Source organism: Acomys russatus, chromosome 4, assembly GCF_903995435.1.
Source record: "Acomys russatus chromosome 4, mAcoRus1.1, whole genome shotgun sequence".
Classification (NCBI taxonomy): Eukaryota; Metazoa; Chordata; class Mammalia; order Rodentia; family Muridae; genus Acomys; species Acomys russatus.
In genome coordinates this window covers 77,295,341-77,313,568 of record NC_067140.1, presented here as the reverse complement: position 1 = coordinate 77,313,568, position 18,228 = coordinate 77,295,341, and the positions used below count along the sequence as shown (strand labels likewise).

Sequence of the window (18,228 nt, the reverse complement as noted above, 5' to 3'; positions counted from 1 at the left end):
CCTAGGTGTCCATTTCTTTTATGGCGTCTTTAATGCCTGAGATTCTCTCTTCCATCTCTTATACTCTGTTGGTGAGCGTTGCCTCAGAAGTTTCTGTTCGAGTCCCTAAGATATTTCCAGATTTCCTTCATTTGGGGTTTTCTTTATTGATTCTACTTCTACTTTCAGGTCTTGATCTATTTTGTTTATTGCATCTTTAAGAACCTCTATCATAACCATAAGGGCTATTTTAAGATGTTTTTCTTGTGCTTTGTCTATGTTGCAATACTTGGGGTCTGCTGTGGTAGGGTTGCTGGGCTCTCATGGAGACACATTGTTCTCGCTGTCATTGTGTTTTTAAGATGGTATCTAGGTATCTGGAGTTGGCAAGATCGTAATTCTGTGTGATGATATCTGGTATTATCTTGATTGGGTGGATATTTTGCAAATTGGTTTTGCCCTCTCTAGTTCTTGGGAGAATGTAGTGGCTGTGTGTTGCCTTGTAGGAAATTCTTCAGGGATTCTTATGAGTGTGGCAACCAGGACATTTAGGGAAAATGTGTTTCTGGGTATTGGGAGCTAACATTTAGAAATGGAAATGGGCAGTGGAGGGGGGTCATATGGAGGGTTCCCAGGAGGAAGGAGAGGAGAATGTTCCACCAGGATCTGTTTGGTCCCCTGGGAATGGGGGCTGAGAGGGAGGATAGGCCACAGTAGGTTTGTCACAGAGATGGGGATGGGACTTCACGGACAGAGAAAGAGGTGACGATCTGTACTTAGCCTAGCAGCTTCCCTAGTCAGAGTATTCTGTGGGTTCCCAGTGAGTGCTTGCTAAAAGTGGGGGCTATGATAAAGCAAGGCAATTGAAGGGAAAGATCTGTGCAGTCCAATGGAGTTGAGCAGGTGGGGAAGGAAGGCTGCAACATGTGTTCTGCTGCAGAGCTGGGGTGAGACTGGACAATTGAATTTGGAGTTTCAGAGGGAGAGGTAAATATCAGCTGTTATCCTACCTACTTCCATGGCCCTAGTGGCTAGTGAGTTCCTCAGGAGTGCCTGCCAAGGTTGTGGTCTGGGAGAGAGTAATTAATGGGAATAGGGAAGTTAGGAGGGGAAAATATATGTGATCCACCAGAGATGTGGATAAGGGAGGCTACAGCCAGTGTTCTCCTGTTGAGCTCAGGAGGAGACTATGGAGGACTGGTGGGAGAGGTGGAGATCTACAGTTATCCCACATGTCTTCCTTGTCAGAGTGGTGTGTGGGTTCCCAGAGAGTGCCTGTTGGACTTTGAGGATAAGATAAAGCAATGAGTGAGCCTAAAGAGATTACAAGGGGAAGAGCTGGGGCCAGGAGTGGGGTGGACTGAGCAGCTAGTCTGCCCAAGAGCTGGGGGTAAGATGGGGAGATGGGACTTGGAGGGAAGACGATCTGCAGTCAGCCTGCCTGCTTCCTGGGCCCGAGTGGCCTCTTTGGTCCCAGAGAGTGCCTGCTGCAGCTGAGGGTCTGGGATAAAGCAATGATTGGTGGGAGGGAACTTATCAGGGGATATCAGGTGATCCAGTGGAGACAGGGGCATGGCGGAAAGCTGGCTACAACTGGAGAAGAGACGGGGAGGATTGGAGGAGCTGAGGGAGAGGTGATGATCTGCAGTTAGCTTACCTGTTTCCCTGGTCAGAGTTCTATAAGGCATACTTTTAACAATGTACCATACACTTGTATGCGCTATGTGTATGCACATGTGTTTGGGCATGATCATTCCAAGGTACACATGTGGCGGTCGTAAGAGAATTAGTACAAGAACTTAGTACTTCCCTTCTACCAAGTGGATCCTAGGGATCAAACTCTGGTTGTCAAGCTTGACTATAGACACTTTCCGCTGCTAAGCCATCTTGTTAGCCAAAGAACATATTTTTGTAAAACAAAAGTAATCATAATTTTCCTTGAAAAGCTGTACAATCATGAAAGAATTTGAGGAATATTCTCTTCTTATGGATGAAATAAATGCCTTTTAGTATTATCATCTGATTATATTGTAGCAAAAACACCATGAAGTGCTTTGAATGGACATTTGAGACATTGGACTGTGAAACTCAAGAATAATAGTACATGTACAGCCACCGTGTGAACTTTGAAGCATGTGTAAAGCATCAACATATGACTTCATCCTTGTAAGAACATATCAGGGTTTGTATACAGAAGCTGTCTATGGTGTCACTGGACAATAACATTCTATTGGACTATGCCAAACATGATTCTACTTATTTTTTTTCAATCCTTTATAAAGTCTACTAAAGTGGCAGTAAAGTAATTATTTCATATAGATAGTTTACAATAGGTGATATATAAATAGATTATTTGGTAGACAAATTATTACTAGATACATAGATAACTGGATAGATGGGTGATGATAGACAGATAGACAGATAATACATATATACATATATATAAACATACACATACAAACACACATACATGTTCATACAAAGAGAATGGAAAACAAAGTGACAAGGGGCAAACATTCTCTAAAAAGATCTGGAGGACTGTGACCACAATATCAATATATCCTACACCTCAATAAAGGTGAGATTTCGATGTCAAATGAAAATTTAGTCTGCACTGAATTCCATTACCCAGTCGCTTCAAGGATAGCTCACATGGCGGGCAATCTTGAAGAGATGGTGTACCTCTAGCATACACCATCCTCTAAGGACTCAGCCCAGGAACAAATAGAGGAAAATAGATGTTCTACAGTATTTCGTACTTTCCTCCCACTAGCATCCAAATTCAAGCAACAAAGGCATAATTTACATACTGAAGTAAGGCATATGGCCCTTGTAGACAAATAGTTGAAGAGTCAGCCACACTTTATATCCATTTCTCTCTTAATCTCTATCTCAAAGTAAGGCTCACAAACAAATTCAAGCTTAAACCAGAAAGAATAAAAATTAGAAAAAATAGCCCACTTTAGAAAAATGATGAGCTTTCCTCTAAAGTCTTTGGTAACTTACTAGTCAGATGTTGCTTTTTTAAAAATTACTATTCTATCCTCTCTGCTATATAAGAGATTGACCCAAACTTAGCAGTTAAATTAGTCATTTTATTATCTTAGAGTTTTTAGGATCTTACATGCAGGAACAGCTATAGCCAGAAGAGTTCGCTTCAGAAGTTCCTGCATATAGATAGCTAAAGCTAAATGTCATGTAGAGCTAGTATGAGCTAACACCGAATGTTTAGTGTAGCCATTGGCTGCTGGCTGTGAGCTTACTTGGACTGTTATCCACACCATCCAAGCATCTTCTCTGCTACTCAGTCTTCTCTGGCCAGTATGAATGTGCATGCAGTACAGGCTTCTTCCACACAGCACACCTTGCAAGATTCAAGAAGCTACATGGCCTTTCAGGACCTAACATGGAGGCTGAATACTGTCACTCTTGCCTAATACTGTTACTAAAACACTTCACTGAGGTTGTCCTCGATTTATGGTAAAAGAACATGAACTCTTGAAGTTTTTCACCATTTGTGCATGTTTTTAGTCATTACGCTTCAACTGTGGAGTCTCAAACACTTTTTATTAGAAAGATAAAAGACCTTCATTGATTGGATTAGAGAATATGAAAAGCTAGGTTGCCATGACCCAGTAAGATAATAGGGTAAAGCCAAGTTTTGGGAGTATCTCCCAACAAAACAAACAACATACAAAATAAGCAAAAATACAATGAACTGCAAGACTCGGTCCTTGAACCATAACTAGGGAAGGTAGCAGAGTGAAGAAAGGACAGACACTCAAACATGTGTATAGGGAAGCTGGGGTCAGGTCAGGTGTGCTTGTCCTGAGGGAGCTGCATTTACTACCTAGACAGCCTGAACCTCAGTGTGTTTGCCAGGTACAGCACACATGGGGGCATGGCTAGCTGGACCCAGTAGGGTGCCCCTAGGCCAGCAACCTCAGGCTGTAAGCATCCTGGAGCAGAAGGCTACAGTTGCCAGTCTTTGCAGAGACTGATCACTCAGTCCCACTTGGACTCCCAAGAGGAGCTTTGCCGTCTCTTCTGAGCCTCACTCATTTAAAGCTTTGCTGTTCCTATGGGGCTCTGGCAATGGGGTTCCACATGGCTGTGCCCATGTCAACAATTCACTTCCATTCAAGTCTGCACCCACTCAGGGCCTCTTCTGCTTCCCACACAGAAGGATGAACAGATGGGTGATAGACAGGCTGATGCATACATGGTGGATACAGATAGATGGAAACAAGAGACAAGATTTCGGACACATCAAAGTGAAGACTGTGGTAACTCTGCCCGTGACTGGAACTGCAAGCATCATTTAGAGGATGCTTAAGCTAATCCCAAGGTTTACTCAGTAACAATTCTTGGTCAAGGTAAAAATGGAGGAAAGGGTGGGTTCTGAGATAAAGGATACCTGCCTGATAGGCATGCTGGAAAAATGAAAGCCTACACACATATTGAATCAACTCAGAATAGTCCATCCCTCTTGGCTTGCCACTCAGTGCCTCTCTATAGTCTGTCAGAAACACCACGTCCGCTCGTGGCGGGAGACAGACCAGCCTCCGAAAATGGGAATCAAAAAATATGTAGCATTCCAATCTTCAAATCGCTGATCACATTACATGTGTTCTTTCGTCTCCATCAGGGAAATTACTAGGATCCAGGGCCAGACTGAGATAAGTACAAAGATAATGAGAAGCAATAGGAGTGGGACCATTTCACTCATTTAAAAATCCAAAGGCTACAACTGGGCTAGCTTTCCAGGTTCAGCATATGGCTTAGAGACACAGTCCCTCAGCAAGAAAATGGAATAGAACCTGTCATCACGGACAGATTGTTAGAGAGGGAAAAAATGATGGTGGCTGGCATAGTGTGAGGTAAGGACAGCACGCGTGTCTGCATTTGGAAGATTCAGAGAGACAGCAGCACTTGTCTGGACCCCTGGGTTGGTTCCACCTGTCTAGGACACCTGTGGATACTTTGTAGGATGAGATTCATGAGTTAGAATAATCCTGAGGGACGTAGGGACCTGAAGTGCTAGTCTGAGGGTCCTAAATTAGACACCGTGAAGAACCACATTATTTTTCTGTCTTGATTTTCTGAGACAATTGTTTTGAGGCTAACCTTAAATTTAGTGTATTAGAAAAGTGGCTTTGAATTCACAGCTATCCTCCTGCCTCAGTCTCTCAGAGCCAAGATCACCAACCTGTACAACTATGCCAAACTGAAGCAGATCCTCGGTTGTAGAGACAATATCAACAGCTGGAGCCTGAGATCCAGGGGAAGGGGGAGCAGGGGGAGTGGGGGGGCAGGGGGAGTGAAGGGGTGGGGACAGGGGGAGCAGGGGGGTGCAGGGGGAGTGGAGGGGTGGGGACAGGGGGAGCGGGGGGTGCAGGGGGAGTGGAGGGGTGGGGACAGGGGAAGCAGGGGGGGTGCAGGGGGAGTGGAGGGGTGGGGACAGGGGGAGTAGAGGCCAGGGGGGTAGGGGGGCTGGGAAGCAGGGGGAGTAGGGGAACTCTGGGGTTTGGCTTTGATTCCACAGCAAGCTGTCAAGATGCCTGACAGAGGAGATAATGGTTAGCTCTCCAGCTTGCTAATTAAAGAAGATGGGGAGTCATAGGGACATTAATTTCATTCACTCACCTGAATCTCCCATGGAAAAGGGAATTCCTTCTGAATCCCACAAGAGATCAATTCACTGTTTGACATGTACCTCAGTGAGTATGAAAAATATGCCTTCAGGCGGAGTGGTGTATGAATCAGATGTCAGGCTCCGTACAGTAAAATACTGATATTACCTTTTAATTGCTCTGGGAGATGGAAAAGCCATCTAAAGAGAGATAACAACAACATCTGAAGCCGAAGCATCAAAAAGAATCAAATTTCAAAACACAAGGGAGCCAAAGGGAAGATCAAACACACCTCTTCCTTACTCACCTTTGCTCTGATCTACTTTGAGTGTCCATTTCAATATTTCTAACACTTCCTTTTAACTCAACCTGAATTCTTCCTTTTATTCTTTGGAGGTTCCCTGCAGTTGCCGAAGATAAAACAGCTTCATTTCGAAATCGTTCCCTAGTTTAGCTTCAATGTAGAGAAACCCTGACATCAAGCTGCCCTGGTGCCAACCAGATTGTGCCACTTAATAGCTATGGAGCTCTGAGGGTGCGCTCTCACATTTACAACACAAATAAGATGAGAAACTCAAGGGCTAGTTGAGAGGATTAAAGGGATAAAAATCAATGCACAACCATTTAAAACAGAGTATGTCTCATGGTTGCAGTTTGGTAGTCTGCCTCTTGCTGTGCTCAGCAGCCAGCACCTTCTGTGTGCTCATCAGCAGAGTTCCCTTTTGCTCCACCAGGAGTGCTGTGCACAACATAAGGGAAAGTGTGCTCACAGACTAGGGTAGGGGCGTGAGGACAAGTAGACCTAAGTATGTTTTGCTGCCCTGTGGCCACATCACAGTGTTCTCCATCCTACACACTCTGCCTGCCCTCTACCTACTAGGAAGCATTGAGCTCGACCTATGGTTTTTGGTCTATACCACCCATTATAGATTTCCTTGAAGAAACAGAAAAGTGAATGAATCTGGGCTTTGTTAAAATGTGGATTTAAGAAAGAATATAAGAATCTATCTCTAAGTTGGTCTGTAAACTCAGCTATCCCCATAGTATGTCACTGGTGATAAAAGCACTGGCCTTATATCGTAAACATTTTTTTTTTTTTTTTTTTTTTTTAGAAAAATACAATGAAATAAGACTCATTTCCAATACAGTGTGTGGTCAAAGAGGTGGTGGAAAGGATAGAAGAGAAAAACTAGAGATTGTAAAGGTCTACCCTAGGATTGAGGAGAGGCCATTTTGGCATCCCTACAGTGTTGGTGCCTCACTCCAAGATCACGGAATATGCAGTGTCTGTTTTTGTGGGTGGTTGCCGACGGATGGCTTATTCTGAGTACAGAGAAATATCATTAAGGAACAAAGAGAAATTAGGTCTAAATAGGAAATTAAATATGTTCTTGGGATTGCAACTGACGATCAAGGAGTTGCAAAGCAGCGATTTGCAGCTTAATATTTTGCCTGCAGCCAATCCCCACTGTTTTAAAGGAGCCTTAATACTGAGAAGGCTGTTTTCACACCGTGCAATTGATTTGTCTTTCTGTCTTGCCAGGGCCTTTGCCAAACATCCTAATTTCCCCTAAGAATCCTGAATTTCAAGATGAACAAATAATATTCATTTTCTTCATGACGAAAACACGTTTTGATTGAATTGTCTCTTTCCATCCCTGCCATGGCAGCATACATTGTACATGTCGAGGATGTGAAATGGAGCTGAGCCTACTTGAGAGCACAGTCTAAATTAGCTTCTAAATAAAAACAGTTAGAAGGAAAACATTTTCAAATGACAGCCCAACTCTATCAGCTCCTAAAGTACTTGAGGCCCCTCTGAGGAATGCAGCACGAAATGGGGGAGCAGAAGCCTAGAATGTGACCCCATCACTGCTCAGTGGGTCAAGGAATTTCCCCGCAAGTCAGAAGCTAAACAGCAAGATAAGTTTTCTCTAACAAGCAGCTGTCATGGATGGCATTTGCAATGGCATGCATCTATTGTTTTACCTAACAATAATTAAATAAAAGACAAAGACAAAGTAATCAATAGCAGCCAGAAAAACCTTCCTCTAGGCATAAGCCAGGCTGGCAGGCATGGACTGCTCTCCAAGTTGTGGAAGGGATGTCCTGCAAACCCTTCAGCACGATGTTAATTCATTCGTGGGTAGATCCACACTGGGGCTCCTAGTAACTCTGGACTCTTCAAGGTGAAGGCAAGGTCAAGAAGTCTGGTCTTAATTGGCTTTTCTGTTAAAAGCTTTGCATGTCTCTCTATGACAAAATTCAGAGCATCCATGAAAAATTCTATGCTCCCTCTTCCATCTCAGCTTTTAAATCAGTGACAACCCATTCTAAACAGCTAGAACTAATTCTCAATTGATTAGTACCTCCTTCTCCTCCCCCTCCTCCTCCCTCTCCTCCTCCTCCTCTTCCTTCCCCCTTCTTCCTCCCCCTCCCACCTTCTCCTCTTCCTTCTCCCCTTCCCCCCCCCCCTCCTGCTTCTTCTTCAATTGGGAGTGGAGGTTGAGACAGGGAGGCTCTCTCTACATATCCTTGGCTATACTGAAATTCACTACATAGATCAGACTGGCCTTTACACACAGCGATCTTCCTGCCTCTGTCCCCCAGTGCTGGGGCTACAGGCATGCCAGCTCTGAATCTGTACTCTAAAACAGAAGTTCGGGTTACCTTGTAGCCTCTTGTTATAGGAGACTATAATCTCAGCTATATGAGAATAATCCAGCCCCTCTGCTGCTGCCCCTGTATTAATGGCAAACCAAGCACAAAACAGCTGCAAGACTTCAGGGAAAGAAGCAATGGTGGGCAGAGGTCTCTTTCATAGAATCCAGGTGATGTGAAGCAACTGGGCTCTCACACAGAAGTTACTCACAGCTGCAATTGGTCAAAGAGTGTTTCTACTTCTCTCCCACACCCACTTTATTATTTATCAAAGAAGGTATCTACCTCTCTCTGCCACTCACTTCATTATTTATTTATTCACTTATTTAATTAGACAGGGTTTCATGAATCCTACTCTGGCCTCATAGTCATTATATGGTAGAGGATGCCCTTGAACTGCTGGCTCTTCTAACTCTAATTCACCTGTGCTGGGATCACCTGTGCTGGCATGGATATATATATATATAATTTATGGCACTTAGAATTGAATACCCAGGACCTTCTACATACATATGAGGTAAAGCACAGTACCAACTGTGCTAAAGTTGCTAGTTGATTCAGCCTCTGGACAAATGATTCAGTCTAATAAATTACCTCTTACATTTTCCTATACGCTACAAGTTCTATTTCTCTGTAAAACACTAATATATAGGATAACTCACCTTGCTCTTTGGCTCTGAATTTAGTCATGTGACTTGCTTTGGCCAATGAGTGTTAGAACATGGAATACAAAGCAGAATTAAGAAAGCATTTGGTGACTGAACTCGTCTGTATTGAACCTTTGCTGCCCTTTTTTTTTGAGAACACACCTAGACAGAGCATCCCAGAAGAATGAAGGAGAACAGGTACTAGAGACCTAGGTGAGCCATCCACACTCATCCTAGATCCACTAATAAGCACTAGACACATTACCATGTGCAGCTAAGGTTAGCGAGCCACTCAACCTGACTATTGCCATTTGGCCTTACCTGTCAACTAAGTGCTTATTGTGTTTAGCCACATAATTAATATGTGGTTATTATTTTAAGCTTTTCCTTAAACATACATTTTTAATGCATAAAAACTGGAAATATCTAGGAAAAAATGGCTAATCTTCCAGAGGATCTGAGTTTGATTCCAGATCACTCAAGGGGCAGCTCAAAACTGTCTGTAACTCCAGTTTCAGGGAACTCAATGGCCTATTCTGTTCTCTGTGGGCACTGTGTATACACGGTATGAATACATGCATGCAGACAAAACAAACACACAGAAAATACAAGTAAAATAAGTCTTTCCAAAAATTGTGGCAACAAAACTAAGCAACTGAGAAAAGGCAAACTTTGCTTCATTGTGTGGCTAGAAGTCATTTATTATTATTATTATTATTATTATTATTATTATTATTATTATTATTATTATTATTATTTTATTTTATTGATTTATTCAGGAGAAAGGATTTTTAAACACCTCTTTAGCAGGACATCCTATCATTCCACTCTCAGGACTTAAATATCAACAAAATGGGCTTCTTGAGAGCAAAGGTTGGCTATAGCACTGCAGCCCTGATCATTCATGGGAACGTCTATGAGAATAGTAACACAACTCTGCTGTAGGGCTGTTGTGTTCCAGACCCTTTGTGCACTATAAAACTGTTTTAACAAGCAGATAATTTGTGTCCATGCCTGTTGATCAGATGCGAAAATAATATAATTAGTAAACTCATAAGTTAGAGCCTGGTCTGTTGGCTCAAGGAGTCTGAGGAAGGAGGGCGGTATGTTCAAAGCCAAGGCAGGGAAGTTTGGTATGATGCTGCCTTTAAGATTTAAAAATCTAAAAGGAGATTCATGTTATTTTCATAGCTCAGATCCTCTGTAGCAAGCACAAGGCCCTCGGTTGAGTTCTCAGACATAGAAAAATAAGATTGAATTATAAATAAATACATAAGAAGATGAGTTTAGTAGACTCAAACCAAAATCTATGCTCCCAAGCTATACCTTTTTTAGTCATTTCAAAACTCCAAATGAAAGCTTCAGTGGCAAACAGAAGTTATAGCTACGAATGAAAACTGTGATCTGTTCTCAAAAGATCAAATATCGTGCTGGTATGCATACCTGTATAGCTATGATGCAGCCAGCACAGGGCTCGCTAACACTTTCTCCCTGGCCCTGTGCCAGGGAGCTGGACTCAGAGGAAAGAGTCATTTGCTCTGATTTGAAGAGCTGTGCTGCAAAGAAAATAGGCAAGGCCTTCCTGTGAACTCCAGTCACAGGCCCTGAGCCTGCAGACAGAGTTGGTATTATTCACAAAAGAATGATTACATCCCCAGCCAACGGAAAGGCAGAGGTCAAGACCCCTATTTTTTAAGAAATCACTTGGCTGTTTGATGAAGCTTGCAATAGTAAATATTGTGAGAAGCAATGCTTCCGAGGAAATTGTGTTGAGGGACGGATTTCAGAGAAGTCAAAATCAGTCAAGTGCCTAAAATAATAGAGTTTTGGCAGTATGTTTTTATTCCATCCTGTCAATCTTCTTTTCAGAATCAACCTTTAGAGGGATACTGAAAACTTTCTGGTGCAGACCCCAGATCATAGGTGCTGCTATAGCAGCCCCTCTGAGTGCTAAGTAGTACCCAAGGAAATTATGATCTTGGCTTTATTCTAATATGATTTCCTAGTGGGTGCATGGAGTGCCTAGAACCCACACTTCTATACCATGCTTGTGATGAAACCTTGGACAACTGTATATACTGCTTACTGAGTGCCTTATGGGCCTTGATCTCTTTGTCACTACTATGCTTGACGTCTCACGTTGATCATCTTAGCTATTTTGCTAACATTTATGCGTCTTAACAAAGCACAACCCACGTAGAGTAGAGGATGCCGGAGGGCACTGTTTCAATACATATATATGTATCTTTGTTTTTACATGTATCTTTTATATTGCAGTTGGTAAGACTAAATGTTCTTGGGTCATTCTGTGTATTTGTGTTACTGACACACATCTGTGTCCCCATACACTCAGCCTAAGATCCACGTGTTCCTCTTGTCCCTCACTTGAGTCTTTCAGCAGTTAGACAATAAATTGTCTTATACAATACATATTGGTCTTATCTATTGGCTCCCATGCCTTGCCTACCCTACTGAAAAAAAAAAAGAAAACAAAAACAAAAAAAACAACCTATCACTATATTGTAAAGGAAGCAGTGCTAGAGCCAAATGTTAAGGAAAGAGGATACAAAAAAATAAAGTTGTTCTACTACGCATTTTAACAGACCATGGTACATTTTTACATAAATTTATAATCTATAACCCATATTAAAATGTAAATTAGTGTTTGCCTAATTATAATTTGTATCCAAAGAAGCATCAGAGAAGCAAACAAGTTAATTCATTACTATACAGTAATAATTCTATATTATTTATATTCCTACCTAAATGTACTATTGTCTTTGTATTCATATGTATTACCCATGTCCTATCTCTCTGTCTTTCCTATCTGTCTGTCTGTCTGTCTCTCTGTCTATCACCTATTTCCATCTCTCCTTATTTCTTTACTAAATTCTTTTTGAGAGGCAATTAATTACTCTTTAGGCCAAGCTGTCTTGGAGCTCATGGTCCTCCTGTGTGAGGATCTTTCTAGAGTTAGAGATTCTGCTACGTTTAGAAGTTTACTCCCACATGCAATTTTTATTACTTTAAATCGTTCTTTTTCTCTTCTCAGTCTGTTCAGGCCAACATTGAAAACCCACTAGAAGTTCTTCATTGAATAATGATGTAAAACTGAAGAAACATTTAATTCTCTTGGAAATCTGACAAGCATCTCCAACTCTGAAAATAACAGAGCTACCTGCTATGCATTCACTGAATTTGATCTCACATTCCTCACAAATGCCTGCTCCTACACCGACAACCACTCAATGGATCCCATTGATTCTACCTTGAACGTGCCAATGGAATCCATCTTTTCCTTCTGAATAGAGTCAGTTCCTTTACTGTCTCAGCACCCAGCATGGAACCTGGCATTCACATTATAAACACTCAATAAATATTTGGCAAGTGATCACAACAATAAACTTGACCGGTCCCCAACCCTTTCGTCCTGAATAGTTGTAATAGTTCCCCAAGAGAACTTTCCATTACGAATCAATTTGTTCTCCAGTGTGACCTTCAAGCTTACTACAAGGGTTATTTTTCTAAAGCATAGCCAATCATATCATTCCCTACTCAAAATAATTTGACAGCTATGATTGCCTATGATAAGCCAAGCAGGCACTCTGCTAAGTGCTGGATGGTACTGATGAAAAAATAATGGACTCTGTGTTGGAAGACAGACATTAATCAAGTAATTACTCTTAAGTAAATCTATATGTTAGAAAGCATATATCAGAAACCATAAGCCATCTGGGAAACCTGGTATGGGCTCTTTAGAACAAAAAGTGCAGGAGCTGGGGTGTAAAAGGCAGCAGAGATGTCACACTCAAAGTGAATGTTCTGTTTCTCTTGAGTGAGCAACACTTACGACAGCAAGAGTGGGAAGAACAAGTACGTGTCTTAGCATAAGGCCAAAGGTCGGGCCAAACAGGGCAAAGCACTATCAGCATATATTGTGGTCACAGGATGAACAGTGGCTGACTATGTAAATGACTCCTTCCCTTTACAAATAGAAACCAGCAAACACAAGCAACAAAAAGATGGAGACACAGACATATCTCAGGAAGGAGGACAAGTCCCATCAAAACTCAAAACTGCACTAGAAATTATTATTCCAAAGTTCTTTGAACATGAATAAAAGAGACATTTCCTCTCATGAAGGAATCTTTTGGTGGACATAACTCATTGCTTGATGACTTCACTTTTGTTTCCTAATCCATATTAATTATAGGCATTTTCAACATGTCAAAATGGTCACTGCATTCTTTATAAGACTCTCTTCTGCAAGCCAGAGATAGCAGCACAATTAATGCATATGATGAATGCAAAAGAACCATGGCTTTAATTAAAAAAAAAACACACACACACAAAACTTTTTAATCAACACTGAAGCTTTTTAACATGCAGTTTTCTTCTTTCTCAAATGCTTCTGAAGATGCCTGATCCCCAGGGTCCCCAAGATAATAGAATTCACCTTCCTTTCTTTTTGTAGTTGATAGGAGGTTGTAGCCTCTCCCTGAGGCCCAGTCTCTTCCTCTATGCCAAGAAGAAAACCCACGTGGAAGGGATTTTAAAACAATCTCATCATTCTACTTCAGACTTCCCGGTGAAGAGCAAAGCCAGGGACAAACACCTTGAAAACAACTGCTAACTCAAAACCTCATCTCTCAGACCACAGTATTACTCTGTACTTGCTGCAGCTGCTGGTTAGGTGTATGGCCCACGGAGAGCAGAAGAGATGATGACCACAGCACCATCACACAGACGACTGACAAACCACATGGACCCTGCTTCCTGATGCAGTTTTATTGTCCTTATAATTGTAATAATAAATAAATCTTTGGTGTCCACTGTGATGCCTCAAAATACTGCCTTAATTTCAGTCCATCCCTTCCTGTTCTTCTGGGAACATCTCTTCCTATCTTATTTTGTCAGATGGCACAGTACCAGAAGAAAATATACTGATTATAGAAATGTGTTCTTTCCAAGACAAATTTTGGGTATGTATCCTATCTTGGTCATTAACTGGTGGTTGCCTCTACCTTACAACCCTAACATTGGGATTACTGAGTGTATTTCTGTGTGTCCAACTATCAATGGGATTTTTTTTCAAATGATTTTTTCTTATTTTTACTTTATTAGTTTATTTCTTGCCTTTAATACTTTAGTGGACATTTATTTGACAGTCTTACATGACTACTCAATCTGAAAATTGATATGAGCTGATAGTAACACACACAGAAGAAGTACACAAATGGAAGAGGTTAGTGGAGAATCAGGAAACACAAGTGTGACCTGTCTTGTTTGCTTACTTCTGCACTCATTCATCATAGCACCTCTGGGCGTCCCCACGTTCTCTGCAGATGTAGGTAAGACAGAGACTGAATTATGAACACCTCAATCTAAACATCTGTAAATTACTCTAGTAAGTTTTCTGTTTGCCAGGATTGAAATATTTGCATCAAACAACCACTCTACCAAAAGACTTTGTGCCCGACCTTCATTTTAACATGATGTTTTGAAACAGAGTCTGGAAAATTCACTTATAAGGGCCTGTGGCAGCCCGACATGGAAGCCCATGCCCATAGTCCCAGCACTCAGGGAGGCAGAGGCAGGTGGATCTATGTGAGTTCAAGGCCAGCCTGGTCTACAAAATGATTTCAGGACAGCCAAAGCTACACAGAGAAACTTTGTCTTGACAAAACTAAACCAACCAAACAAACAGAGGTCTTTGACTGCTTTGTCATCCAGGTATGCTTAAAACTTTGTAATCCTCTTCCTTCATCTGGCCCAAGCAGCTAGAATTACACACCTATACCACAGTACTGGCTGAAATCTGCCAATTACATTTTTCAGTGAAATAGTAACTTAATACCATAGTGTCGAACAATCATTCTCAGTTAGCTGTATGGGTGTGTTATAACATAGGCCCGTCCTGTGTTTCATGGAACATCTACTTCCAAATCTTACTTAGTGCTTGAGAATTTCATTTCTAGCAAGTTGCAAAGGGATGCTAACGTTAATGACAAGAGTACCCTTAAACACGGTTGGGGGGGATCGTAAAGTGATGTTGCCACAGTAGACTCTCAAAAGCTAAAAAGAGAACTACCACCCTGGGCAGGTACCCAAAATATTATATACATCATTCTACAGAGATACCTGTACATTCATGCTCACTGCTGCTCTATTCACAATAGCCAGGAAATGCAATCAGCCTGAATGTCCATCAGTGAATGAAAATGGATAATGAAAATATGGTTCATATACACAACAGATTTTTATTCAGTTGTAAATAAAAATGAAATCACAATGGTTTCAGATAGAATTGGAAAACATGACTCTGAGTGAGAAAACTCAGACACAAAAAGACAAATGCTGTATGCAGATCATACATCAACTTTTTAGGTTTATGTGTTTAACTTGGCATGTTTGTAGAGACCAGAAAGCTAAAAGGGGAACATAAGGGACTGAAGAAAGGAGGCCTTAAGGTAGCACGGCTAGTAGAACATGTACAATATGAAAGTAGAGAAAGGTAGGGGATCCGGAGGTGGTGAAATGTACGTAGGGAAGATATAGGGGGAAGGGAGAGAAGAGGATGTTTTAACATAAACTAAGGTCATATTAAGTAATCATATAGAAATCCAGGTGTAGTGGTGGACTCCTTAATCCCAACATTACGGTGGCAAAGGCAGGAGGATATCGGTGAGGTCGAGGCTTAACCAGTCTGTCTACATAGTGGGTGCCTGGATAGCCAGAGCCATATAGTGAGACTATAGAAGAAGCAGAAGAAGGAGGAGGAGGAGGAGGAGGAGGAGGAGGAGGAGGAGGAGGAGGAGGAGGAGGAGGAGGAGAAGAAGTCACCATATAGACACTACTTGCTACTTTATAATCTAATTAAAAATTACTGAAAAACTTGAATGCAGGTAATCTGCATGGTAGAAAATGCTAATCCCAGAAGCCTTGGGTTATCAAGAAAAAATTCCAGTGCCAGGTGTGGTATCTCCTTATGTATTCTATGGTCAACAGGAACCAGATGCCTCCAAAACACAAAACAAAACAAAACAAAAACCCTCAAAATATCACTCATGGTTGCCCAACAGACTTCAAAGGTAGGATCTTATTATTGAAAATATGACATATGTTGATTATAAGACAGAAAAATTAAGCTAAAAACTGAGCTGAAAATTTTTTGTCTTGATGGCATCCTTCCATAGTACTAGAGGGGTCTATGCAGGCTTCCGGGGGAGAAAAGCTTTGCACAGTCTTACCTTGTAAACATATCTTATCTACATGCTAACTAACTCAGTAGGCAAGAAGCACTCACTAAGACAATAATGTCATGATAGTGAGGGGAGTCACCAATCACTTTATGGTTGTGTTTGAGACTAACTTCATGGGTCTTTAGGAGTGGATTTACTGCTTTTGTTTTTCCTCAGAGATCATGTCGTTGAACTAACGCAAAGAAATTAGTGTTTATGCCCATACACGCTTCTCTCAGTCTTGATCAGACAAGCTTTATTTTGCACTGTTAATGCAGACACTAATGGCTGCTCAAGGGACTGGAAATAAGTGAGCATAGAGTGAGCAGCCCTACATAGACCATCTATACCACCCTCTTCAAGACACAGGGGACATTTAGAAGGGGAGGCAGAAATTATGTCAGAGCAAGATGGGAGGAGTGCTTTGAAATGCGATCTTCTGAGCACAACATGGCCACACCTCCTCATAGTGCCCCTCCCTGGTGACCATGAATTCAAATCTATGAGCCTATAGGAGCCACACTATTTAAACCATGACAGTGTTTCTTGAAGGATGTCTACAGTTGTGCTCCAGCCTTTATAAGCACTTTTATGCACATGTACCTCCTCAAATAATCATGCCCACATGTTTGCATGAAACAAAATTTAAAGAAAATGAGTAAAATAACTGCATGGAAACATATTTTATAATATCAAAGAATTGGAGTTTTCTAATTGTAATTAAAACTGATTTTTGAATTAAATTTAGAAATTGACTTTTTACTTGGCAAAAATTTAGAATTTAAAATAGAATTTAGAGTTGACAAGAAATTTAAGTACAGGCATAGCATACATCAGAGAATTTAAGTAATGTCCCCAAGGTCAGAGACGCTACATCCATGCAGCTGAGGACAAAACACACTTACACTTTCTGAAGTCCCAGACCTCTGTCTTGTTGGCTGTACCATTCTCATGGTTGCTGGATCTCAGACATTTCTTTGATGCTCTTAAGATTATACTATTGGTTAAGACATTTATTTTATATTTGGGTTGAATTGATTCATGGTTGAAGGTGATAAACTGACACATTGGCATGCACATCAGCCATCCCAGTTCATGTTTTTAAGAAAAGCTTTCATTCCAAAAATGTTAATTATATAATATAAAGAAAATGCTTTTCATGTGCTTAGGTAAGGAAACAAATTATAAAGGTGGCACATATTTATACAGAACCTTTTCTTAGAAGAAAAGTCAATGCAATTGAGCCAACATGGATAGTTTTTAAAGAATAATTAATATTATATTATATTACATTATATTATAAAACAAAAACAAACAATAGAGTTGAACAAAGACAAACAGAAGGAAATAGCCCAAAAGAAGACACAAGAATCAAAGACCCACTCGTTCACACACTCTGGAATTTGATAAAAAAAATACTAAACTAGAAGCCATAATATATGTGCAGAGAACCTGGTAGACTCATGCAGGACCAGGGGATGTGGCACCAGTCTCTGTGAGTTAATGTCATCTTGCTCATGTTGATTCACAGGGCCTTGTTTTCTCAGTGGCTTTCATCTCCTCTGGTTCCTGTACTCTTTCCACCTCCTCCTCCTCCCTCACAATTCCCTGAGCCTGGAGGAGATTTGATAGTAATATCCCACTTAAGGCTGAGTATACCATGGTCTCTCAGTTTCTGTATAATGTGTGGCTGAGAGTCTCTATTTGTTCCTATTGGCTGCAGAAGGAAGCTTCTCTGATGATGGCTGAACAAGGCACTGCTATAGGTGTATACGAATGTCATTAGGAGTCATTTAATGGCTACTTTCTTTTTAGAATAGTAGTATTTGGTTTTTTACCCTTGTCCCTGGGATATCTAGTCTCTGGGTTTTGGTCACCCATGCGGGGAGAGGTATGCACATGTTCCATCTCATGGAGTGAGACTTAATTCTAATCATATATTGATTGGCTACTCCCACATGCTTTATGTCGCCAACACCCTAGAATATCTTTCAGGCAGATCAGCATGAGTTCCATATTAATTGTTGGCATCATAAAAGAAATGGGGTATTACAGTCTCTCATTATC

At 41.2% G+C, this 18,228-nt stretch overlaps 1 protein-coding gene across 1 annotated transcript in view; it reads right to left on the bottom strand.

Annotated features, from left to right (window-relative positions):
* Window positions 1–18,228, bottom strand: part of Macrod2 (mono-ADP ribosylhydrolase 2) — a 1,925,774-nt gene that overhangs the window by 464,346 nt on the left and 1,443,200 nt on the right. The window lies entirely within an intron of this gene.